General features: G+C 50.3%; 1 protein-coding gene across 1 annotated transcript in view; it reads left to right on the top strand.

Moving 5' to 3' along the window:
- Positions 1 to 10,548: 10,548 nt before the first annotated feature.
- XKR7 (XK related 7) overlaps positions 10,549 to 25,158 on the top strand; it is a 49,426-nt gene continuing 34,816 nt past the window's right edge. Inside the window, exon 1 of the mRNA XM_083507682.1 lies at positions 10,549 to 10,652. The gene's annotated coding sequence lies outside the window, so the exon portion shown is untranslated. The remainder of the gene's footprint in view (positions 10,653 to 25,158) is intronic.

Genomic DNA, 25,158 nt, shown 5'->3' with positions numbered 1-25,158 from the left:
CTGCCTTCTCATCCCTTCAGGCCTTGGAGTCAGTGTGGAAAAAAGCACCCACCACTCTGTAAGATGCCAGGGTCGCTTCTAGGAAGAGTGTTTACCGAATATTCCAGCTGATTTGTTTGCAGAAGTTTGCAAGGAGGTGATAGAGGTGGCTGTTTATTGATGTTTGTTCTGACTTGTTAATGGGGAGAATAATAATAATAATAATAATAATAATAATAATAATAATAATAATATTTTTTATTTATATCCCGCCCTCCCCAGCCGAAGCCGGGCTCAGGGTGGCTAACAACAATAAAATAGTACAACATTCTAAAATCATTTCATTATAAAATTAATTCAACTCAAATTGATGGCAACCATTAGGCTAAAGTTCTGTGAAGGTTGCCAAAGGAGGGAGTCAGGCTGCGCCCTGACCAAAGGCCTGGTGGAACAGCTCTGTCTTGCAGGCCCTGCGGAAAGATGTCAAGTCCTGGAGGGCCCTAGTCTCTTGTGACAGAGCATTCCACCAGATTGGAGCCACAGCTGGAAAAGCCCTGGCTCTAGTTGAGGCCAGCCTAACCTCTCTGTGGCCTGGGACCTTCAGGATGTTTTCATTTGAAGACCGTAAGTTTCTCTGTGGGACATAACAGGAGAGGCGGTCCCGTAGGTATGAGGGTCCTAGGCCGTATAGGGCTTTAAAGGTGTTGTGCCAAGCAATTGTCAGCCCACACTTCCCAATCCGTTTCCCCCCTCACTTTCCTTCTTGCAAGAAGTCTGATTTTTCTTTCCTTACTTTGTATCTTTATATACTGCTTAATATTAAGGCAATTGCTGAGCAGTTTACAAAATAACAAAGATCACACGCACAGAGAGAGAGGCAGCATATAAAACAACGTAACAGTAAAATCCTCCCACCTGCAAAACAAAGCAAAAATGTAGCAGCACCATTTTGAAGTGGGTTCATTTCCCCTGAGTGCCAACACCACTTTAACTGCCCTATCTGAATGTGCTTGTATGCAGCTGAATCTCACCTGCAAAACCGTGACAGTCTGAAAGTGGCCAAGCACAGCCTTCGCCAACTTGCACGTTTCAGGCTGCCTTTCCCATCAGCCCCAAAGCCGGCATGCTTGGCTGGTGAATGCTGTCTGAGAGCATTCGCAACTGCAGGAAACTGCTTTCTGCCCACTTGGGAAGAAAGGGAACAGAATTGCCACACTTTGTACAGAAAGAGCAGCCAAGACACACAAGCCTGCCTTAAACTGAGTCAAACCAGGGTTTCATATCCCCTGGCAGTGTCTACTCCGACTAGTGGCAGTTCCCAAAGGGCCTCTATTATTATTATTATTATTATTATTATTATTATTATTATTATTACCACTATTCTTATTACTATACTTATTATTACACTTATTAAATTTGTAGATCACAGTGCAGTTCAGAGCATAAAATACAAAACGAGGACACAAAAGACTTAACAAAAAACAAACCTGTAACCTTCTCCAACAAACATATTTTAGTAGTAGTAGTAGTAGTAGTAGTAGTAGAAGTAATAAAAACATATAAAAAATTTATATTCCGCCCTCCCCAGCCAAAGCCGGACTCAGAGCTGCTAACAACAGTAAAATAATACAGCATTCTAAAATCAATTCATTATAAAATCAGTTCAATAGTATTATTATTATTATTATTATTTCTCAAGCCTCTCTGCTGCTCCCTGAAATTCTTGAACTAAAATGACTGCAGATGAAATCTGGGTCCTTCTAGATAATGTACAAAGCATGCGCTCCAAAGCAAAAGTCTTCTGCAAAAGTCTTCTGCACACCTCCTCCTGTGACATTCCATGTGCTCTTTTAGCACATAGGTGTTCAGAGTCAGGGGTGGGGAATCTTTGTATCCCTGCAGCTCATCTCTTCTCCCTTTTCTTATGGCAGCAGCTAGCTCTTTCTTCTCCCATAAGTCTCTTTGCTCCCTGATCCTCTACCAGCTCCTGGCACCAGCTCCCAAGCTTGGCACTGCTGCCCGGGCTGAACATTGGCCAGGAGAGCAACTCATCATGAGTCAGACAAGCACGCCTGCCTGCGAGCGCCTGATCTGACCGTTTCTGACAAAGTGCACCACCGGCGTCAGAGAAGCATTTCCATGAAAGGAAAAAAACAAACAGGCAGGCAGGCAAACCCCCAAGTGCTAAATATAGACTTTGAAGCTGGCTCTGACCTGTCTGTCCCCTCACCTATGACTCCCACTGTGCACTGAGCAAATCAGAGAACTGTAGAGTTGGAAGGGACCCCCCAGGGTCATCCAGTCCAACCCCCTGCAAGGCAGGAATCTCAGCTAAAGTATCCCTGACAGATGGCCACCCAACCTCTGCTTGAAAACCTCCAAGGAAGGAGAGCCCACAACCTCCCAAGGGAGGCAGTTCCACTGTCAAACAGCTCTTACTGTCAGAAACTTTTCCCTGGTGTTTAGTCGGAATCTCCTTTCTCGTAACTTGAAGTCATGGGTTCGAGTCCTACCTTCTGTGGGGGTCTAGGAGGAACAGAGGGGCCGTGTGCCATGGACAGCAAGTGCGTAGGCCAACAAGCAAAAGAGCTATGGAGGTGGAAGAACTGTGTGAGAAGGAGAGAGAACCAAGAGAGGCAAAGAAGACAAAGAGGTATAGGGCAGAGAGGGCTCTCTCTCTCTCTCTCTCTCTCTCTCTCTCTGTGTGTGTGTGTGTGTGTGTGTGCCTGCATGCCTGCAATTCACACATTCATCACCAGTAAGCATAATACAGTGGTACCTCGGGTTAAGAACTTAATTCATTCCAGAGGTCCCTTCTTAACCTGAAACTGTTCTTAACCTGAAGCACCACTTTAGCTAATGGGGCCTCCCGCTGCCGCCGTGCCGCCAGAGCACAATTTGTGTTCTCATCCTGAAGGAATGTTCTTAACCCGAAGCACTATTTCTGGGTTAACGGAGTCTGTAACCTGAAGCATATGAAACCCGAGGTACCACTGTATTTCTGGGTTAGCAGAGTCTGTAACCTGAAGTGTCTGTAACCTGAAGTGTTTGTAACCCGAGGTAGAAGAAGAAGAAGAAGAAGAAGAGTTTGGATTTGATATCCCGCCTTTCACTCCCTTTAAGGAGTCTCAAAGCGGCTAACAATCTCCTTTCCCTTCCTCCCCCACAACAAACACTCTGTGAGGTGAGTGGGGCTGAGAGACTTCAAAGAAGTGTGACTGGCCCAAGGTCACCCAGCAGCTGCATGTGGAGGAGCGGAGAAGCGAACCTGGTTCCCCAGATTACAAGACTACCGCTCTTAACCACTACACCACACAGGTACCACTGTACTGGATTGCAGCTCTCAATTTCTTCATCATTTCTTAGTTCAAACTGTTCCACTCCCTTTTTCTGAGGTTTCAGTGCCAGCGCTGGTCAATAAGCAACCAATCACGTGGAATATGGAAGGAACATTTTGGACTGAAGCCCTGGGGCAGATGACACAGTAGGGGACCAGTTAAAAAGCAGATTGCACGATGGGTGTTTAACTACGTTTATTAGGCATGTCATGTGGGGGTGGGGTTATTATTGTGATCACGTTATTTATTTTGTGTTTTTATGCTGTAAGCAGTCCTATTATCTTTGGCTGAAGGGCAGTATATAAATGTCATACAACAACTATAATGGCAGTACCATTTAATGTGTGCTTAGGTCTCTGAGCCACGAGAGATTTCAGAGGTTCCTGCAAATACCTTTTGAATGAAGTCACAGAAGACTTAAAGCATTCTGTGATATATTTATTTATACATATCCATTGGTTGCACATAGGTGGAAATTCGCGGCATTAATGGCACATCAGATTTCTAAGAGGGCCCTTGGGTAGCAGTGTACACAACCTAACATCACAATCCATAGCTATCCAGTCATTTATTTATTTTAGAAAAAGCTGGCTTTTGGTGTGCTTCCCAAAAAAGTAGCATTGATCCAAACTGAGGGAAAGAATGACCTAGCTGTGTTTTAAACCTCAGCGCAGATCCACCCCAAAAGTCCTGGGAATTGTAGTTCCCACCTCACAGGACTCCCAACCTCCTTAACAAGCTACAGCTGCTGGGATTCTCTGGGAGAAGTTATGCCCTTTAAATGTGCATTGGGTGTGCCTTAAATGTCTGGGGTGGGTCTGCTGCCATTCTGCACATTGCAGAGAAGGTCCGCCCCCTTCCCCAAAGGCCCTGGCCAGGGACTGACCACAGGTGGCTCCAGTCTTCAGTCTTCTCTGGCCTCATCTCAGCTGAATGTAAACAGGGTCTGGCTGGAAATTATTGCCTCGGTTGCTGCAAGGACAGAGATGGGAGCAGCTGCCCCTCCCTTATCACTGTATAAACTGTCAAACAAACAGTGAACAATATACAGAGCAGCTGGAAGTGTGGGAGGAAGGCTAAGTAGATAAGTATTTAGGAATTTGGGAGAGAAGTCAGGCAGAGGCTGGGTGTGGAGGAGGAAGGGAGAAAGTACACTTAAGAGAACATCAACGAGGTGGAAAAACATTATTTGGAACATGTGTTCCTTGGGTTGAGTCTGGGACAAGAAGAAATAGAACTTTTAGTGTCATTGGCCTGGTCCTGTGGAACTCTCTGTCACTAGAGAAACAGGACTGCAATATGTTGGGATACTGTAGGGGAGATGGGGGCATCAGGCAGGCCCCCAGCTGGCTCTGGACCATCACTGGTCTCCCGTGGAACAGCATCAGTCAGTCAGCGACATGAGCCTCAGATACGATTAGAAAGTCATGCACACTAATTAGCAGAGTGAATAAATCTCCACAGTGAAAGTGGCGGACAGAGGCAGATGTAAGCATTATGTACAAGCGTTTTATTCAGCATAGCTCAGGAACAAAGGAAAACATGTCTGCTTGCCTTCGTGTCCAGCAAAACAGCAGTAACACAAAAGCTATCGGTATATACAAAGAGAAGTTCCCAGCGAGAGCTGGAAGTAAACAGGCATGTGACACACAATAGTCATGCCTGTACCCTTTTAAGGTGGAAAGGAACTATATCCTAACACAATATCCAAAAGGACCACCTCTCTCCCTATGAACCTACCTGGACCATCATCTGAGGCCTTTCTTCATGTGCCTCCTCCACGCGAGGTCCAGAGGGAGCAACACAAGAATGGGCCTTTTCTGCAGTGGCTCCCCATTTGTGCAATGCTCCCCCCAGGGAGGGTGACCTGTCGCCTTCATTATACACTTTTGGGCACCAGGGGAAAATGTTCCTCTTCTGCCAGGCCTTTGGCTGATAAACACCCAATACACTTTAAAATGTGGCGTGGGTGGGGGGTTATTAGTTTGTTTTTTCTTCCTGTTTTCATTACCTATTTTGTGTTCTTACCTGTGCATCTCCTCCTCGCTGCCAGACCACCACCCCTTTTGGTAGCCCCAGGTAGACCTGACCCGGCCCAGAGTGACCAGGGGCTGCCTCAGCTTGACCCAGCCACACCCCAGGCTGACCTGAATTCATCCAGATGGATTCTGGTACACAACGCTACTGCAAACCTTGATGTTTCCCTCTCATCTGCTGCCCCCCACTTTATGCTGTGGGGTGCCAATTTGGCTTCACAAACATAAGCACTCACAGCCTGAACATCGGTTATAGAGTGGATGCTTCAAGCTAGCAGGTCGAGCAGCTGGGGCAACCTAGTCAGATGGGCAGGGTAAAGGTAAAGGACCCCTGACAGTTAAGTCCAGTCGTGGGCGACTCTGGGGTTGCAGCGCTCATCTCGCATTACTGGCCGAGGGAGCCGACTTTTGACTGCAGACAGTTTTTCTGGGTCATGTGGCCAGCATGACTAAGCTGCTTCTGGTAAAACCAGAGGAGCACACGGTAACGCAGTTTACCTTCCCACTGGGGCGGTACCTATTTATCTACTTGCACTTTGATGTGCTTTCGAACTGCTAGAAGAAGAAGAAGAAGAGTTTGGATTTGATATCCCGCTTTATCACGACCCTAAGGAGTCTCAAAGCGGCTAACATTCTCCTTTCCCTTCCTCCCCCACAACAAACACTCTGTGAGGTGAGTGGGGCTGAGAGACTTCAGAGAAGTGTGACTGGCCCAAGGTCACCCAGCAGCTGCATGTGGAGGAGCGGAGACGCGAACCTGGTTCACCAGATTACGAGACTACCGCTCTTAACCACTACACCACACTGGTAGGAGCTGGGACCGAACAACAGGAGCTCACCCCATCACAGGGATTTGAACCGCTGAACTTCCAATCGGCAAGCCCTAGGCTCAGTGGTTTAGACCACAGCGTACAAGTAATTTATTATTATTATTAGGAAGATAGAAGTCTGTGGGGTGGGGGTGTGGAACAGAGATGTCTTATCCAGCCTACTCTCTTTGTACCCATAACAGATCTTGGCAGGCAGGAATGAGCAGGGGGATGGTGTGTTGTTGCTTTTTGCAGGATGGAATAAAAGCATGATCACTAGCAAATGCCTGCACATTGGACGTAAGTGTTCATCGAGGGACCATAACTCCATGGCAGAGCACATGCTCTGAATACAGAAGCGCAGTCCCTGGCAGCAGGTGGTGTGCATAGCCACCACCAGGGACAGCAGACAATAGTGGCCTGGTTGGACCAATAGTCTGACCCGATGTGAAGCACCTGCAATGCCCAGTGGGAAACTCAAGCCATCCTACTTCCCCCCCCCATCCCTTCAAGGGTTTTAACCATGCTCAGTGCTGCATTACTCTGTAGTCTCATGTAATAATATAAGAAAATGCAAAGAGGCTGCTGGATCAGGCCAGCGGCTCATCTCGTCCACCAGATGCCTGTGCAAAGCCCGCAAGCAGGATCTGAGTGCAAGAGCAGCTCTCCCCTCCTGTGGTTTCCAACCACAGGTATTCAGAAGCATCGCTGCTTCCAGTTGTGGAGGCAGGGCCTAGCCATCATGGCTGGAAGCCATCAGCAACCCTCCCAAGCATGAACTTGTCTAATTTTAAGCCATCTCGGTCAGTGGCTGCCTCTGCCTCTTGTGGGAGTGAGTGGGCATAGTTTAGCTGTGTGTCCGCTTTTCGAAATATACAGAAATGAGGGTGAGGTTGAAAAACACGTCCTCCCTGCTCCGTTGACTTGCTCTGCTGTAAGTGCAACACAAAGGCTAGCTGGGTGGAAAGGGTCCTTGATAAGCGATGCCCCATGGCTGTCAGGGGCTAGTTAACCACGATGGGCCCAGTCCATGCTCTTGCGCAACGCCTGTTCCTTTCAGTGGGGCTTGAAGGGCCATAGCATGCAGAAGGTGCCAGGTTCAAACCCTGAAGGCATCTCCAGGTACAGCTGGGGCAGACTCCAGAAAGCCTCTGCCAGTCTGTGTAGACAGTACTGAGGCAGACGGACCGATGATCTGACTCGCTATTAGGCAGCTTCCGACGTTCCTTGCATAGGAGAACCCCACCCCATCAGGGATGGTGTCCTGAGAATTTCCCAGAGCCCCAGAACAACTGGTTAAGGTAGAAGAGCCTCTTTTTCTTGGCCTTAGCAATGTGCTGATCCAGGCCAAATATTTGTGAGCATTCACAACACCTGCGGCGCCATTCATGCGCTGCAGCTGTGACACAATCTCGAAACGGCGAGTTGCTGGTGCCATTCCACAGCCCGCTCTCCCATCCTGCTGAAGAAGACACGACATCCTGCAGATCCAGTTTTTGCTTGAGAGCGAGAATGACAGACAGTTAATCAAATGCCCAATCTCATTCAAGCTGCTTCCCTTTAGCCCTTATCTCTCCTGTTCGGAGGCTTCAAGGCTTGCCCTTTTGCTAGGTTTTCTTCCTCTGGTTAGCAGAGAAAAGGCTTCTTTTTCTCCCTGCTTACGCTTAATTTCTTTTACATCCTGCAGGAAACTTGTAGAACCTATTGCCTATTGCATCCTTTCAGTTTTGGCTCAGGGGATCTGTGCAGCCTCTGGAGAGGACTAAAGATTACTGGGAAATTATTTCCCCATCATTTCTGCAAACCCCCTGGAGAATCCCCTTTGAAACCTTCACTTCACGGTCCCTGAGAAGCAGGAGTGACATGACGAGGGAGGCCCCATTTGGGTTAGGGGGTCACACAGGCCTGCAATGATGACAAAGAAGAAAACAAAGGCAGAGGAGGAAAGTAAAAGAAGGCAATATTCTCTTCTCCTTTTATTTGATTTCTTGCTCTGCACTTTCCTAAGGCTCGGAGTGGGTTACAAAACGGCAGCATAACAAAGGCTGAAAATGCATCTTGTGTGTGTTTTAAAACACATCATCTTTATTAAGACACTGGGAGGACTGATCATCTGTCTCCTTGGTGTGCCAGAATTATTAAGGCTGCAATCCCATGCACACTTAAAACCTGGGAGTAAATTCTATTGAATACAATGGGATTTATTTCTGTACAGAGAACACCCTGTAAGGGGCATATGTACGAGTCTGAAATCTGGCATTTGGCGGGCACATAAGGCAAGGCAGTCTAATTGCTAGTATTGTTTTTCAAAGGACATTTATGTATCTGTCGCTTGAAAAAGAAGGGGCATGATATGTTCCCACAAATGTTTAAAGGCCTTTCACACTAGCTAGGCAGCTGAAACACCGGAGGATTGGGAGGGACGGGATTAAAAAATAAGAACCGAAGAGGAGCTCTGCTGCATCAAGTCAATGGCCCATCTAGACCAGTATCCTGATCTCACAATGGCCAACTAGATGTCTCTTTTGGGAAACCCATAAGCAGGACTGGAGCACCAGAGCATTCTCCTCTCCTGCGATTGGGCACTCAGTAGCCTTAGAGGACAGCCATCATGAACTGTAGCCAGTTGGCTATCATCCCTGGACCAGTCCGTTCTCTTTTAAGGCAACATGGAGGCAGGGTGGAAGTGGCTTGAGAAGATCTGTAGTCACCAATCAACAAAAGTACCTGACAGTAGCCAGGACAGGGAGGTCTCCTCAGAAAGATCATGCAAGTCACAGGAACCCTAGACTGGAGGAAGTCCCATCTCCCACCGCCAAGCATTCTCTAGAACATTGGCAAGAACTAACCTAACTACCTAACTACCCCGCTGTGTGTTGTAGCGCAATCATTGGGGTTGGCATTGATGACTCCAGACACCCTGCCGGCTCCACAGTTTAAATGGCTAAATCCCCAATAACCGTCTTACCTCCGAGGAAAAAGCCTCCCGGCTGATGCGATTTGCACAGCGCCGAGCACACGTGTGGCCAGAGCTACAGCAATCTGAACTGAACGGTCAAGGCAGCGGCAGGAGCCCCACCCAGGAGACTCCTAGCCTTTGTCAAGCCCCCCAACCTCCACACCTGCACGGGGAGATAAACCCCCTCCCTTCAAATGATAGAAGAGTCCCCGAACCGGCATGAGGTGGGAGGGGCAGCCAGCAGCATTCTGCCAGCATCATGCATGCTCTAGATTGGGGCGGCGGGGGGAGAGCCGTTGCCTCCCACCTTTGAAGAGGGGAGCAGGGGGTCCCCGACAGGTTTAGACGAGGGGAGCAGGGAGGCGTGGCAGGCCGGCGGTGGGGAAGAGGAGGGAGAGCAGGGGCCGGTCTGGGACTCCTGCAAGGCGGCGAGGAAGAGGGTGGAGAGGGCGTCGCCCGAAGCAGCTCCGGAGGGAGCGCGCGAATGGGCCGTTAGAGGAATGAATGGGGGGGGCGGAGGGAGGCGGCTCTCGTGCTCCTCCAGACGCCCCCCTCTCCTGATCTAGGGAGGTGATCGAGAGAGGAGGGAGAGGGAGAAAGAGGGCGCTGCCTGCCTGCCTGCCTGCCTTCCTCCTTCCCTCCTTCCCTCCCCCACCTCCTCTCCTCCATCACCTCCTCCCCTTCCTCCCCCCACCCCAATCTGGCCACTCTCCTCCCTCTTTCCTCCCTCCCTCCCTCTCTCTCTCTCCATCCCTCTCTCCCTCTCTCCCTCCATCCGGAAGTCTCCATCTCTCCCTCCTTTCTCCCTCCGCCTCTCCTCCAACATGGCCGCGAAGTCGGATGGAGGAGCGGCAGGCGCCGCCGCCGCCGCCGCCTCCGCCTCGTCGTCGCTCGTGCGCCGGGAGGGATCCGGCGGCGGCGGCGGCGGTGGCGGTGGAGGGAGCGGCGGCGGCGGCGGAGGCAGCGGCGGCGGCGGCGGGAGCTGCAGCTCCAGCTTGGCCCGGGGGTCCCGTCGAGGAGGGCCGCCGCCCCCTCCGCTGCCCAACCCGGGCAGCCCCGCCGCCTCGGGCTCGGCCGCCGCCGCCGCCCCGCCGTCGCTGCTGCTGCCGGGCCGCGAGTACAGCCTGCTGGACTGCTGCTGGGTGCTGGGCGCCCTGCTCGTCTTCTTCTCGGACGGCGCCAGCGACCTGTGGCTGGCCGCGCACTACTACCTGCGCGGCGAGTACTCCTTCTTCGGGCTCACGCTGCTCTTCGTGCTGCTGCCCTCGCTGGTCGTGCAGCTGCTCAGCTTCAGGTGGTTCGTCTACGACTTCTCCGCGCCCAGCCGAGCCTCGCCGGGGCCGCCCGCCGCCGCCTTCAGCACCAAGGACAGCGCCAGCACCAAGGACAGCGCCCGAGCCGGCCTCCAGCCGCCGCCGCCGCCCCAGCCGCCTTCTCCGCGGGCTTCCTCCGGCGGCGGCGGCTGCTGCCGCCTCTGCGTCTGGATCCTCCAGTCCCTCATCCACCTCCTGCAACTGGGCCAGGTCTGGAGGTGAGCGAGGCGAGCCCGGGGGGCGGCGAGCACAAAAGGCAGGCCGAGCGGTGGGCTCCCTCCATGTGCGCACCGGGGGAGCGGGGCGGGGGGCGGAGGCAGATCCTGGTGGGGTGGGTGGGAAGCCCTCCGGCTTATTCCCCTGGGCGCTGCTCCCCACCAGGGGAAGTTTTAGGGTGGTGGGGGACCGCGCCTGTGAACCTCGGGGAGCAGAGGAGACGCGGCCGGCCTGGAGGGGGCGGGGGCTCCGAGCCAGAGGGAGGGGGGGGACCGTCCCCGTGGTAGGAGGGAAAGAGAGCAGCCATGCAGCCCTCTGGCACGCCGGCAGTTCCTGGGCAAGCCGGCCGCCGCCTCCCTGCCTCTTTCCCCTTGCCCTGCCCAGCAGCACCCCCACCTCCTTCCCCTCTCCCCAAAAGGGCCTGATTCAGGCCAGGGAACCTCGGTGCTCCGTCTGCCCATTCTCTTGTTCAAACCAGGTGGTAGGAAATGAGCCTGTGCTTTCTTTAAGCTACACTCCCTAAAAGGTGGGCTAGAAATCTAATGCATAATTCACTTTATTCTGCCAGGCCTCCCAGCTCTAATTTGTAGCCTGAGGCTTTAAGGGCTCCTGGACATAGAGAGACTTATCAGCCCTTTAGCCCTGCAAGGCAACAAATCTGAGGCATTTGCTGAAGCATCTGGCTCCGAGCAGGGGCGGGGAGGTGAGCAGCACCTGGCTGGTCCCTATTATGTGTCTGAGGGACAAATCCCACTTCCAAGACCAGCCTCAAGGATGCGTAAAGGGGACTTGGCACCCTCTGTCTCTTCAGGGCCAAGTCTTGGCTTGGTACCGGAGAGCAGCATCGATTTTGTTAAACGAATTCTCACCAATGGGGAAAGGAAGGCGACAGTGGAGTCACTCTGATTTGGTGCTGTGTGTGGAGATGTTTTAAGTGCTGTACTAAATATGATTTATCTAAGGTACTGCAATGTGTGGTGGGGAGGGGGGGGAGGGGAGAGAGAAGGAGAGGAGAGAGAAGAAGGATTGCCATGACATAACTGGGTGTCTCTGCTGTTAAACTGTAGCCGCGCATCTCATTGACCAGAGGGAACGGGACCCATGAAATGAAAGGTTGGAGGGCAAGGCAATCACGGGTTCTTTCAAGGGGAGAAGGTGTCAGAAATAGAATTAGATTCTTCACCCCAGGAGACACGCGCGGGAGGGGGTGAGGAGAAGGTTAGAAGGTTATAGTGCATCCCAGTCATACTTCACCGTCATGACAGCCCTGTTAGGCATGTGTGGCAGAGGGAGGGAGGGGACCAATGCGTCCCATTCTGCTCCCCAGAGAAACCTCAGAAGCGCTGCCTCCTCGTTTACTCCACGCCTCCGACTTTCTAAGAATCCACCAGAGTGTGCTGAGCTGTCCTGTTCATAACATTGTCCCCAACCCCGTCGGCTGCAGCCCTGGACGTTTGGAGGGCACCAGGCTGAGGAAGGCTGGTCCGAGACGTTGTTTGCTTCCTTTTGCTGGCACTCGTAGTGGTGGGGGGGGGGGGAGTGGCATGCCTAACCCGCGCCCCCCCCCCCCAACAACTGAGGCTAGCAGATCATTGCTACATGGGAGCTGCTCTCAGACAACCGCTGCCTGGTTTGTCACAGTGTCTGTGATTCCATTGAAATGAAAGGCCCTCTCCAGTTGGAGACGAGGGCAGAAGCTGTGCGCCTGTTTTCCAGCCAGAGCCCTCCTCTTCACCCCCCACCCCACCCGTCCCGCCCTCCTCTTCTTCCCTGCGTTTTATCCACAGCCCCCCACCGCCCCACTCCCCGAGACCACCTTCAAAGGATCTGAGACCGGGGAGGAGCCAAGTAGGCCCCTGGGAGCCGGCTTGAGAGGGAGAGCGCAGATGGAGTAGGTGCACTGAATGCCTCTCCAGCAAGCACCTCCACTCCAGGGCTCTTAGATGATCATTTCCTGGCAGGTCTATTTCCTCAGGCCAGACTATTGAGCTGACCTTTCGCTCCCCCCACCCTCCCGCCCACTCCAGACAGCTCTCCTTTTCCTGAGCCTCACAGCTCCCTCCCTCCACACGGCACGACCGGTCTGTAATGGATCTTCCTGCAAGGGAAGTTGGAGCTGAGCTGGAGACAATGGTGAATTTCTGAAAGAGCCTGCTTAGCTATTCATCGATCGCTGCAAATTGGAGCTGCAGGAGGGAGTTCTCGCCCTTACGCTCCAGTGTAAGGTGAGGTCTCGTCTGGCTCCCAGGGATGCCATGTGGTGGGTGTTTCCCCCGCTCCTGCTGCCCGTGGCCTTGCTCAGGAGAAGGGAGGAACGCAGAGCGCGCATCCTTCATACAGTACAGAGCTCTGCCTCCTTGGCCGCTCCTCTCCCCATTCAAAAGAAGGCGAGCCACGTCCCCTCCCATTCATGATTCCAGCCCGTTCTCATCGCAGCTGTTGACACGGGGAATTGACAAGGGAAAGCGGCAGAATGTGCTCTTCATGGAGAAATGCAGCCTCAGTGGATTTCATCGCTTTGCAACATCGCGCCAGTCTGAATTTTCCCTGACACTGGGGATTGCCACGTGTGGAGCTTGCAAAAGGCTCTGGCAGATTTCCTTTTGTGCAGCTCGCCATTGAAAGCTTTTTGTGGTTTTGCTCTGTTCTGCTTGGACGTTGAGGAGCCCCCGCCCCCCACACCCCCACCATTATTCAGCTGCTGTAAGGACGGGCTCAAGTTGTTGCAGATTCATGAAGTACAGCTTGTCGGTTATGAATGGAGGAAATTGCTGATTGCTAGCTGAAGTAAAATTTCCGGGGGGGGGGGGGGAGGAAGCATGATGATTCAGTTTGGGCATGGAGATGTAGCTGGGCCTTGATTTGAGCTGCAGGACTTAACTCTGAGACCCCAAAGCATTTGTGATGCATTTGAGTGAGTTGCAATGAAGGTTGCTACAAGTGGTTTTAGCACAGAGAACCAGATATTTATTGGGAGGGGGCTGAAATCTCCTGAATTTCTTCTCTCTTGTGACTTAGTGGGTTCAGAAAATCGTGTTGGTGCCCTAATACTACTATTACTACTACTAATAATAAAATTTATTTATATCCAGCCCTCCCCAGCCAAAGCCGGGCTCAGAGTGGCTAACATCAAATGTATAATACATTAACATAAAATCAGACAATCAATTAAAATACATCCTCAAATCAGATCAGAATAAAATCCAATCGGATGGCAACCCTTAGTCCCAGCTACTTCACACAGCCTGGCCTGGACCCACCTAATCTGTTTTACTGCCACACCTGTGGTGCAGGATGCGACCCCCTCAAAAGAATCAATGGCGGCCCAGTTGGCTTCCCTACATGGAATAGGGAGTGGGAGGAATCTGGTCCTTTGCTTCAAGCAACAAAATGCCTTGGGCTGGTCCTGTGTGTGCCCTGGTGCAGGATCCACTCAGACCACTGCTTTGGCATGGGAGCACTGGTCAGAAAATAAACAGAACGGTTTGTACCCTGACCACCTGTAGGGCACAGCATGTGATATTGGACACTGGATTCAGCTTCCTATCTCCACTGTATGTCCAAAATATCTTAGTGGCTGCAGAGCTATGCTAGAAAGTGGGCGAGCAATACCCACCCAAACCATAAAAGCCAGAGGAGTGGCTGGATGAGACTCCCGTTTGCGGGGGGCAGAACTTCAGTGCCTTTCTACATCCCTTGACCCTTCCTACAAACTATCAAAGCTGATTTGAATCAGGCCAAAGACAATAAACTGGACAAATCTGCCCACTATGTGCAGGTTGCATAATTCAGCTTGTCTTGGACTGCCCAGGCACAGGGCAATATATTGTTTGTGTGGGTGACACCCAGCCCTGAAAATAAGCAAGCAGGCCTGAATTGGGTTTTAAGCCACTTGGGTCGATTATGTGGCATATTTACAATGCAGTCAAACCAAGAATGCATGCTTGCTAGATAGGCACATGGTAGCTGAAGCTCAGGGACCTGTAAATTTCTGAGAGACTCCCACTGTGCCCTGTTAGGGGGAAGGAATAGCCATACATATACTGTAATCTCATCACCTGGCCAGGCTGCTCCCTCTTTGCTCTTTGACCTCATTCCAGCAATCTGCATGTGCTCAGACACCCTCTTAAACTAGACTAAAGTATGTCTTTGTAACTGAATTACCATTTTAAGCCTGCCTGAACAAAGCTGCTGTTCTCTGTTACTCTTCAACAAGTATTTTGAGAGAGTAAATGTTATTTCTACCTGTCTGTGTGATTATTGTTTTAAAGGGGGGGGGTACCAGGAGAATCCCTTCTGCTTTATAGTATCCTGGGTTACTTAAACTAAAATGCTAAAATTAGCCTATCAAAGCTTCCCTTTTAAACTGCAAAGGGATGGGACTCAGCTGAACTCAGGGTGAGGAAGGAAGGATAATATCAAATAAATATATCCTCTCCTAGCATCTATACACATCGCTACAAATAAATCCACTGAACTGCTGGATTATAAACAGGCATGGCAATTGGTACGAAGTTCCCCTATTCTGTTCTCAAGCCTGGCCCTCTCCCCTCCCTGATCTGCTCCACCAGGCAGGGCATTAAGCCAATTAAAGCTGTCCCTCTCGGAGCGGCCCTCCTGGCCACTGATGCTCTTGAGCTGTGTATCAGTCTCTTCCTAATCTTGGGATTTGTGGCACTTGCTCCACTGACCAGTTAAATGCGGTTTGCTAAACCCATTAGCGAGGCTGGATTTGGTGCAGGAAGTAGACAGTTGTTTCTAAGAAGTGATGAATTATTGCTAGATGAACTGTGCCCGGGAAGAGGAGAATGTGAGGCTGGGCTTCCTCCCGACCCCTCCCCCCCCTTGCATCTCATAAGCTCCTTTATAGCACGGTTCTGGAGACGGCGCCTGTTGTGCGCAGCAGATATTAGGGCTGGTGCCACAGTTCTGTGACGAACTGCATCCCTTGCACACCAGAGGTCCCAGGTTCAATAGCTGGCATCTGATCATAGGATCTTTGGCTTGCAAGGCATGCGTTGTGCTTGGCTAGATGGACCCATGCTTTGACTTGGTAGGAGGTGGCTTTGCTCAAACTCTCCCCAATTTCATCTCTGCAATTGCATTGTGTGTGTGTGTGTGTGTGTGTGTGTGTGTGTGTGTGCACCTGTGTGCACCTGTGTGCAAGGCCTGGCATCTTGCCCCTGAGCATAATTTTGCACCAAAACATTTTCCCTTCTTGAAAAAAATCACAGAATCTGTTTCCATGCAAAACCAGCTATAGTGCTTGTGGTTTACTTGGTTGCTGAGAGGCTGCATTTGTGAGGAGCCTACAATTCTGAAATGAATTTTCTTAGAGGCTAATGTTGAGCCTCCCTGGGCCAAGTCACGCCTTGCACAATTCCTCCGTGCAGTCATTGTAGACCAGTGGTTCCCAAAGTGGCCAGTGGTGCCCCCTGGTGGGAAGTGGAATTACCTAGCGGGGTGCTAAGAGAGAAAGGAGCAGCAGGGGGGTTCTGGAGGTGCAAATGACTATCAGAGTTTGAGAAGCTGGATCAAGTTCATAAATTATGCTGAATTAACTAAACTAGTTTCAATTGGGTTCTGAATAAATGTGCAATTAATTGTCACGCTTTTGAATATTATTGTGTTGTTATTTTCCTTAGCGGGTCGTGAAAACAGATGTTCTGAATAATGCTTTTTATAGGGTAGGCGACCAAGGGGGCAGTTGCCCCTTTACACTGGTGTAAAGACGATACTGAGCTAGAGGGGCTGACTCAGTTCAAAGCAGTTCCCTATGTTCCTATATAGCTTGGTTCATGTGTGACCTTCTGTGCAGACTGATCACTGAACAGGCAGGTTTTCTGTCCATGGTACCACCTTGGAACAAAAAGTGATGTTGAGCCATTGTCACATGCAATGATCCTCATAGAAGCTGCATGGAAATTCCTACAGGAAAGTGCCTTTCATGAAAGGAGGTGGTTTGCCTGCCTTCCTTGCCTTGTGTTCAGAAGCCTCTGTAGCACCAATGCGATGTGCTTGTGAAGATATAATTAACCACCTTAACATGATGAGCCCTTCAGCATCTGTCTCGGGCTGATAAGATTTCCAAGGTGGGGAGATCCCTTGTGCCTTGTTACAAGAGGTCAAAGCCCTGTTCTCATCATGTACATTGTAGAACTGTCAAGAGGGAAACAAAGACCCTTCAGGCATAGTCGGATGTTGGGGGACAATTTTTGCACAGGTTTTCAGGTCCTTTTCAACTATCACGTATCCCCAGTACACACACACACACCGCCGCCAATACTCAGTTGCTCAGGGAACTAGAAAGTTTGCAATCCAACTTCTGCGAGGGAAGCAAACATTGTCATCCTAGCTGGAATTAGATCTCACACTGGGGTTGGCCAAGGGGTGGGAATAGGTTAATGTTACAGAACCCCAGCTGCCACTCCTCCGAAAATCACACACACACACACAGGGGGGGGGGGGGAGAGAGAGAGAGCAATTTGAATTAGAAAAAGGGTCCCATTTAGAGGAAGAGGAGCTTTCTTTGTAAGCCAAATTGCTGTGCAAGGGTGATTTGAAGGGGAAACTGCAGCATGCAAGGAGCATTAGCCTTCTCTAGGTGTCACCAGCCCCCAAACCACATGCTCCTGCAGCAATTAGGCTGGAGGGGGGAAGCTCCCATTTGCATGAATGGGAGCTAAGCCTAATTGCTGTGTGTGAGCAGGGCTAAAGAGGGGAGGCCCCGCCAGAACTGGACGCATCATGGTCCCTTCATTGCCACTCCAAATTTAAATAGATGGGGGGAGAAAATTTTCCCAGGAGGAGCTTTCTTGCCAACATAAAATAAAGCAGAGAGCTATAATTTTGGGTATCTTATTAAACAGTGAAGGTTCCTGCATGATGACAATAGGCAGGGAGTTCCAGAGTACAGTGGCACCTCGGATTAAGTACTTAATTCATTCTGGAGGTCCGTTCTTAACCTGAAACTGTTCTTAACCTGAAGCACCACTTTAGCTAATGGGGCCTCCTGCTGCTACCGCGCCGCCGGAGCACGATTTCTGTTCTCATCCTGAAGCAAAGTTCTTAACCTGAAGCACTATTTCTGGGTTAGCGGAGTCTGTAACCTGAAGCGTCTGTAACCTGAGGTACCACTGTATAGGTGCTGCCCCACTAAAAGATCCAGTTTTTTACAAATGCAGAATAGCTGTTATGTGGAAGTATTGACTCTGGATTCGGATTAGTGGTATTGCTCTGATATTTTGTGGGTTGTGTGTATTGACCTTTTTGATTGTGACCGCGAGTTTAGATTGTATATGTATCATTTTAGAATGACACCTATCTTGTAAGGGCACTGCTAGGAAGCAGAGCGTACCTTGAAATAATACAAAAAGGAGAGTAGATCCAGGTTGCAGCCGTACGGGAGTCTCTATCCAGTTCAAGAGCTCTTGAAACTTTGTGGGCCCAGTTGGAACAAATGGGCCACGAGCAAGAATCCACTATGGGCCATACGAAGCAACCACAGAGGACCCCTGGGATGCCAAAGCGTCTTGTGGCAGCAGCCCTGAGCAAATCTGAAGGGGTTGTCAATCTGCGTGCAGTTGCGCAGATCAAGCGTCTCTGAATTGTTTCCCCCAGACATGCATTTCATGGTGGGAACAAGCACCCCCTGTCCACATACATGAGAGATCCGTGTGGGAGTTCATGAGGGTAGCCCTTGGTTGTCAAAGACTTTGAAACTTAATGGGGGCTTGCAGGCTGCAATCCTGTGCACACTTCCTAGGGGGTGAGGCCCAATGAGATCAATAAACCTGCCTGGGACTGTGCTGTAGGAAGAGCTTCCACAAAATAAATAAATGAGTATTTTGCACAGCTTGCTACCTTTTCCTTCCAGTCCTTATCTGCTTTTTCATGCTATCCTTTTTGTGTGTGTGTGCGCACACACACACACACACACACACACACCCTCTCCCTCTCCTTCCTTCCTTCCTTCCTTCCTTCCTTCCTTCCTTCCTTCCTTCCTAGTTTACATTTCTGCAAAACCCAAACAGTAGATCTTGCAAATAATGATGCACATTTATGCAGCAAAGGATGGCTGCACCGCTAATTGTGACTTCACATGGCTACTAAGAGTGTATTAACTTATGGTCTGTGTGTGTGGTTTGGGAGCTACACGGTCAGGGAAAAACAAATACTGTCCAGGGTCGTAAAGACTGCGGAGAGAATAATTGGGTGCACTCTTCCCACCTTGGATCAAATCTATGCTTCCAGGTGCCATAAGAAAGCTGCAGAGATAGCGCGGGATAGTGTACACCCTGGAAATGATCTCTTTCAGCTTCTGCCTTCTGGAAGAAGGTACAGGGTTATAAAGACTAGGACTAGCCGCCTGAGAAACAGTTTCTATCCAAATGCGATTTTGGTTTTAAACGCATTATAAGGAGTCTGTATGGGAGTACAGTGGTACCTCTGGTTAAGTACTTAATTCGTTCCGGAGGTCCGTTCTTAACTTGAAACTGTTTATAACCTGAAGCACCAATTTATCTAATGGGGCCTCCTGCTGCTGCCGTGCTGCTGGAGCACAATTTCTGTTCTCATCCTGAAGCAAAGTTCTTAACCCGAGGTACTATTTCTGGGTTAGCAGAGTCTGTAACCTGAAGCAAATGTAACCTGAAGCGTATGTAACCCGAGGTACCACTGTATATTGTATTTAAAAATGGGGTATCAGAGTTTTTAGGGGGCTAACCAGGCTGGGATAGCTGGGATAGCAGGCTTGTTGGGTTTTGAATGTCTTATGTAGATTTTTCAATTTCGTTGTTCTGAATGGGACAATGACAATAAAGATTATTGTATTGTGAGATAAAATCATGGAATTGTAGAGTTGGAAGGGACCCTGAGGATCAAACCTGCAACCTTGGCGTCATCAGCACCACACTCTAGCCAACTGAGCTATCCAGGCCAATAGCCACAATGGCTACTATCTCCCTCCACAGCTGGAGGCAATATACCACTGAATACCAATTGCAAGGGAGGAGAGAGGCTGCTGCAGTGCCCAGGTCTTGCTTGTGGGATCCCCATTGGGGCCTCACGTTGGTCCTTGTGAGAATAAGACGCTGGACTAGATGGGTCCTTGGGTCTGATCCAGTAGGATCTTCTTGAGCTCTTCTGTCCATAAGGTGCCAAGATGCAACAGAGGACAGGACTCCCCACAGTTGTTCTGTACAGAAGAGGAAATTTCATTGAGTGGGTGTGATGGCCTGGGAATCCGATTCAGAGGGTGAACCGGAGGAATCCCAGCCTGCACAGGAGTCCCCGCCTCCAGGGCCGGCTGAACTGGGGCAGGGCCTTGATTCTGAGGCGCCTGCACCTGTGCCGGATCCTCAGGAGCAGGCACCAGGTGAATCCACTCTGGCTCCAGAGGTGGTTGAGGACTCAGTGCCTACAGGTGAGTCTCCCCCTGGGCCCAGTAACCCTCCAGCCTCTCCTGAACTGCAGAGGCTCAGGGCAGAGAGGCGAAGGGAACTGGTTTCTCCCAGGAGGAGTGCTCGCCTTAAGGCCAGGAGAGGCGGGTCTCCTGGGGGCCGGGACCACCCCTGGCCTCAGAGAAGATAAAGGCCAGTCAGCCCGGTCCCAGGTTGCGGGAGCAACATCGTTGTTGAGTACCTGTTCCTGCCCGGACCCAGACCTGACCCTCCAGTGTTCCTGTCCCCGCCCGGCTTCCTGCTTCGGACCTCGCCCCGCTCCTTGTGAACTGTTTCCAGGCTAGTGACCCAGGACCGGACTTTGACTACGCCAACAGTAACCTTCCCCCCGGGACCAGCACAGTGTGGCTTACAATGCAAGTTGCACTTGCTGAGAGTCCCTCTTCTGCTCAGCTGTTAAAGGTCCAGACGTCCTGTTGTCTTCTGCATGTGTGGCAACTCTTTGGTGTTCAGGGTCTGATTGTAGTGGTGCGGGGGCTAAACTTCTGCCAGTGCTTTGAGCACCTGCTGTGCCTCTGCCTCCCACCTGGGTAGGGCAAGAGTAGAACTGAGTAGAACTCGTCCTGTATAGCAGGTGGGAGTGAGCAGAACAGTTGTGGAGTGAGACAGCAGCTGAATAAGTACACTACACCTGGGGTTATTTTAAAAGGCAACAAGGAACTCCAGGTGAGGATCCGGCAAACCTAAGCACCTTTACTTTCCAACGACTTTGAGCCCAAGGCAGCCAATTTTGTGCACCACAAAAGGCAGCAAATTGTGAGTTATTTAAAGTATAATAATAATAATAATTTATTATTTGTACCCCGCCCATCTGGCTGAGTTTCCCCAGCCACTCTGGGCGGTTTCCAACAAAGATTAAAAATACAGTAGTACCTCTGGATGTGAACAGGATCTGTTCGAGAGCCCCGTTCGCATCCTGAGTAGAACGTAACATGTGACTGCGCGTCTGTGCATGCGCGGGTCGCGTTTTGCCGCTTCCGCGCATGCGTGTGACATCATTTTGAGCGTCTGCGCATGCGCGAGCGGTGAAACCTGGAAGTAATGCGCTCCGTTACTTCCAGGTCACCGCGGAGAGTAACCTGAAAATGCTCAACGTGAAGCATATTTAACCCGAGGTATGACTGTACATTAAAATGTCACACATTGTGTTATTGTTCGGTGAGGACAATTTGGGTTTTCTATCTCATCTCCCAAGGGGGCCATATGCAAATCGTCCAAATTTCTATCTCCTACTGCAGGCTTCCTCAACCTCGGCCCTCCAGATGTTTTTGGCCTACAACTCCCATGATCCCTAGCTAGCAGGACCAGTGGTCAGGGATGATGGGAATTGTAGTCTCAAAACATCTGGAGGGCCGAGACTGAGGAAGCCTGTCCCACTCAGTTCACAGTTTCTCAAGTGAGAGGTGTTGGGACTTAGACCTGTTCGCAGATCAGACCTTGCGTTTCCACAGGCCCTGTGCCTTTAAGAAGCTGTGCAGCAGGCAAAAATTCAACAGGTGCAATCTAGCTTCCCGCAGCCCCTCCAAATTGGGAAAGGCTTGACCTGTTGAATTTCTGCCTGATGTGCAGTTGTTAAAGGCATAGGACAGGAAACCTGCTAGATGGGGAAATGGCGGCAACCTCAGTCATGCCATGGAAGCATTTATCTCTAACCCCCTGACATTTGGCAGACTGGTTGTGATCACAGGGTGGTAAGGGAAAGGTTCTCTGCACATGCACTGATGACGCCCTGTGCCTGCTCCTTTACACTGCAAAAAAGAGGGCAAATTGTGGGGCACGTGTGAAAGAGGACAAAGCTCTTGCATCCTTAACAGTTGTGCAGAAGAGGGCATTTCAGAAGGCATGGGTTGGCATACAAGCCTTTTGGCAGATAGGTAGCATAGAAATAAACTACGACCTAATGATCTGCATCCTGGTGATATCCTGGCTCAAATTAAGCTCTGCCACTGCTGCCATCTGAAAGAAAGTGCTACTTTCTTGCTTTTGCATGGAAATCGTACTGCTAGCCTGTTATTATGCTTGCCCTGAGTTTCCCACAAGGTGAGAAGCTGGAAGCTGCCCAAAAACAGTGCTTGTGTGGGTTTGTTTTCTTTTCCCAGATCACTGGAAGCTCACGGTGTTTTGTAATATTTTATTAGCAAGCGTTATATGCAGGCAAAGGTGAAGTTGCAGCTTAATTCGCCAACAGATCGCTGACTTCACTGTTGCACATCAGATTTCCAGAGTGAGACACAACCCTATATCTCCCGATCTTCCCTTTCTCCCCCAAACTACTGCTGCCTGTCTCCTTTCCCTCCCTTTCAGCTGTATCACAGACTGAGGTCACTTCCGAACGAACTGTTTATTGAACATTCATCCTGACTTGTTGCACAAAGTTTGCAGGGAGGTTGCATAGCGCCTGCTGTTGACTGATAATTCATTTTGATTGGGGTGCAAAGAGGTTATGTACACACCCTCACATCAATTGCTATCTCATACTTGCATTGCATTTCCCCTTTGCTTATCGCCCCCCCCTTTTTTTAGGGAAGCAGGCTTGAGGCACAAGAGTGTCAGATCCGCTGTGTAACCTGAATTTGCCATTATGCAATTGAATCCCATCTGCAAAATAGTGGGAATCTGGAAACAGTCTACAGATTACATCATTCTTAGCTGGGATGAGGGGAAGAAGACTCCATAAGACCCTTTACGGCCTCCAGGGATTTACTAGCCATTTAGAAAGCACCCACTCCCAGTGGCGTAGCGTGCGGGGTGCAGGGGGTGCCGGCCGCACCGGGCGCAACATCTGGGGGGGGCGCGCTCGCACTCGCAGCTCTCTGCCCCTACCTGGCTCATTCACTCTCTCTCACTGCAGTGCTGGCTGTGCGAATCCGATCCGAGCCGCTGGGTCGCCGCCCACTGTGGAGGGGGTGGGTGCCAGGCGTGCGGTGCGGAGAGAGAGCGAGGGACTATCTGGCGGAGGGACAGTGCAGCGGCCGCCCAGCGCAGCGCTGAGCGAGGGAGAGAACCACACCAGACCAGACCAGGCAACAGCAAGAAGAAGCTGGCAGCGGTGGCAGGTTAGGGGTTAGGGGGCGCAAATTACTTGCCTTGCCCCGGGTGCTGACAACCCACGCTACGCCACTGCCCACTCCCCATTTAAAGCTAGCAGTCTCCCTAACAAAAGGTGCTCTGCAACTTTGCCACCATCTAGTAAGGAAGTTTCAACAATGCCGCTGCCCCATTAACCCTCTCCTGTACAATGGCCCTTATCTCCAACACAACACACTGGTTTGAAAGCCTGAAAATTATAGTATTTGGAAGGCAGATCTGTATGGTGCACAGGAAAATATATAGATTTGGGGCAACTTAAATGTTTAAAAATGCATTTGCTAGGTGGGTAGTAAGGAGATCCTTACCCTCTAACCATACGTGCCGAATGGCTACAGTGCCTATTTTCTCACAGGGTGCTGGAGTGAACTGAATTTGTTCCGAAAAATGGGACTCACCTGCCAAGCGTTGCTATTTGATCTCAGATACATATCATTCTGTATTGAGCAGATATACTGAAAAGTGTAGCATTTGGGAATCATGGAATTATAGAGCTGGAAGGGACCCCAAGGGTCATCTAGTCTAGCCCCCTACACTGCAAGAATCTCAACGAAAGCATCCATAGCAGATGGCCATCCAACCTCCACTTAAAAACCTCCCAGGAAGGAGAGGTCCACCACCTCCCAAGGCAGACCATTTCACTGTTGAACAGCTCTTACTGTCAGAAAGTTTTTTCTGATGTTCAGTTGGAAGTGAGATATTGCAGTATATGAAGCTTAGCTGACTTGCACGACTCCACTCAGGCTGACATTTTCATTAATAATAATAATAAATAAATAAATTTTATTTATATCCCGCCCTCCCCAGCCAAAGCTCAGGGCGGCTAACAACAATTGTGTATTGAGAATGATTTGTGCCCATGATGGTTTCAGGACAGAATAGGTTTGACCCGGCTTTCAATACAGTCGTACCTTCGAAGTCGAACGGAATCCGTTCCAGAAGTCTGTTAGACTTCCAAAACGTTTGGAAACCAAAGCACAGAACCCACAGAACCTGCATCGGATATTCGGGTTCCAAAAGAACATTTGAAAACCGGGACACTCACTTCTGAGTTTTGATTGTTCAGGAGCCGAATTGTTTGGGAGTCAAGGCATTTGAGATCCAAGGTACAACCATACTGTTTCACTCCTGCTGGGGTTTTAGGGAGGGCATAGTACTTCATTTCCGCATAGCTCACGTCCCACAACTTCCTGCTTGTAACTTTTCCTACCATAAATATTCTGGGTTTTGCTTCTTGCACTATAACAGAGGTGGATTTGTTGTTGTTGTTTAGTCGTTTACTTGTGTCCGCCTCTTCGTGACCCCATAGTCCAGAGCACGCCAGGCACTCCTGTCTTCCACTGCCTCCCGCAGTTTGGACAAACTCATGCTGGTAGCTTCGAGAACACTGCCCCACCATCTCGTCCTCTGTCGTCCCCTTCTCCTTGTGCCCTCCATCTTTCCCAACATCAGGGTCTTTTCCAGGGAGTCATCTCTTCTCATGAGGTGGCCAAAGTATGGAGCCTCAGCTTCCGGATCTGTCCTTCCAGTGAGCACTCAGGGCTGATTTCCTTCAGAATGGAGAGGTTTGATCTTCTTGCAGTCCATGGGACTCTCAACAGTCTCCTCCAGCACCAGAATTCAAAAGCATCCATTCTTCGGCGATCAGCCTTCTTTATGGTCCAGCTCTCACTTCCATACATCACTACTGGGAAAACCATAGCTTTAACTATACGGCCCTTTGTTGGCAAGGTAATGTCTCTGCATTTTAAGATGCTGTCTAGGTTTGCCATCGCCTTTCTCCCAAGGAGCAGGCGTCTCTTAATTTCGTGACTGCTGTCACCATCTGCAGTGATCATGGAGCCCAAGAAAGTAAAATCTCTCACTGCCTCCATTTCTTCCCCTTCTGTTTGCCAGGAGGTGATGGGACCAGTGGCCATGATCTTCGTTTTTTTGATATTGAGTTTCAGACCATATTTTG

This window comes from Podarcis liolepis (genome assembly GCF_965112155.1).
Source record: "Podarcis liolepis genome assembly, chromosome: 6".
NCBI lineage: Eukaryota > Metazoa > Chordata > Lepidosauria > Squamata > Lacertidae > Podarcis > Podarcis liolepis.
The sequence above is the reverse complement of the archived record's forward strand: the minus strand, read 5'-3'. Positions and strand labels throughout refer to the sequence as shown.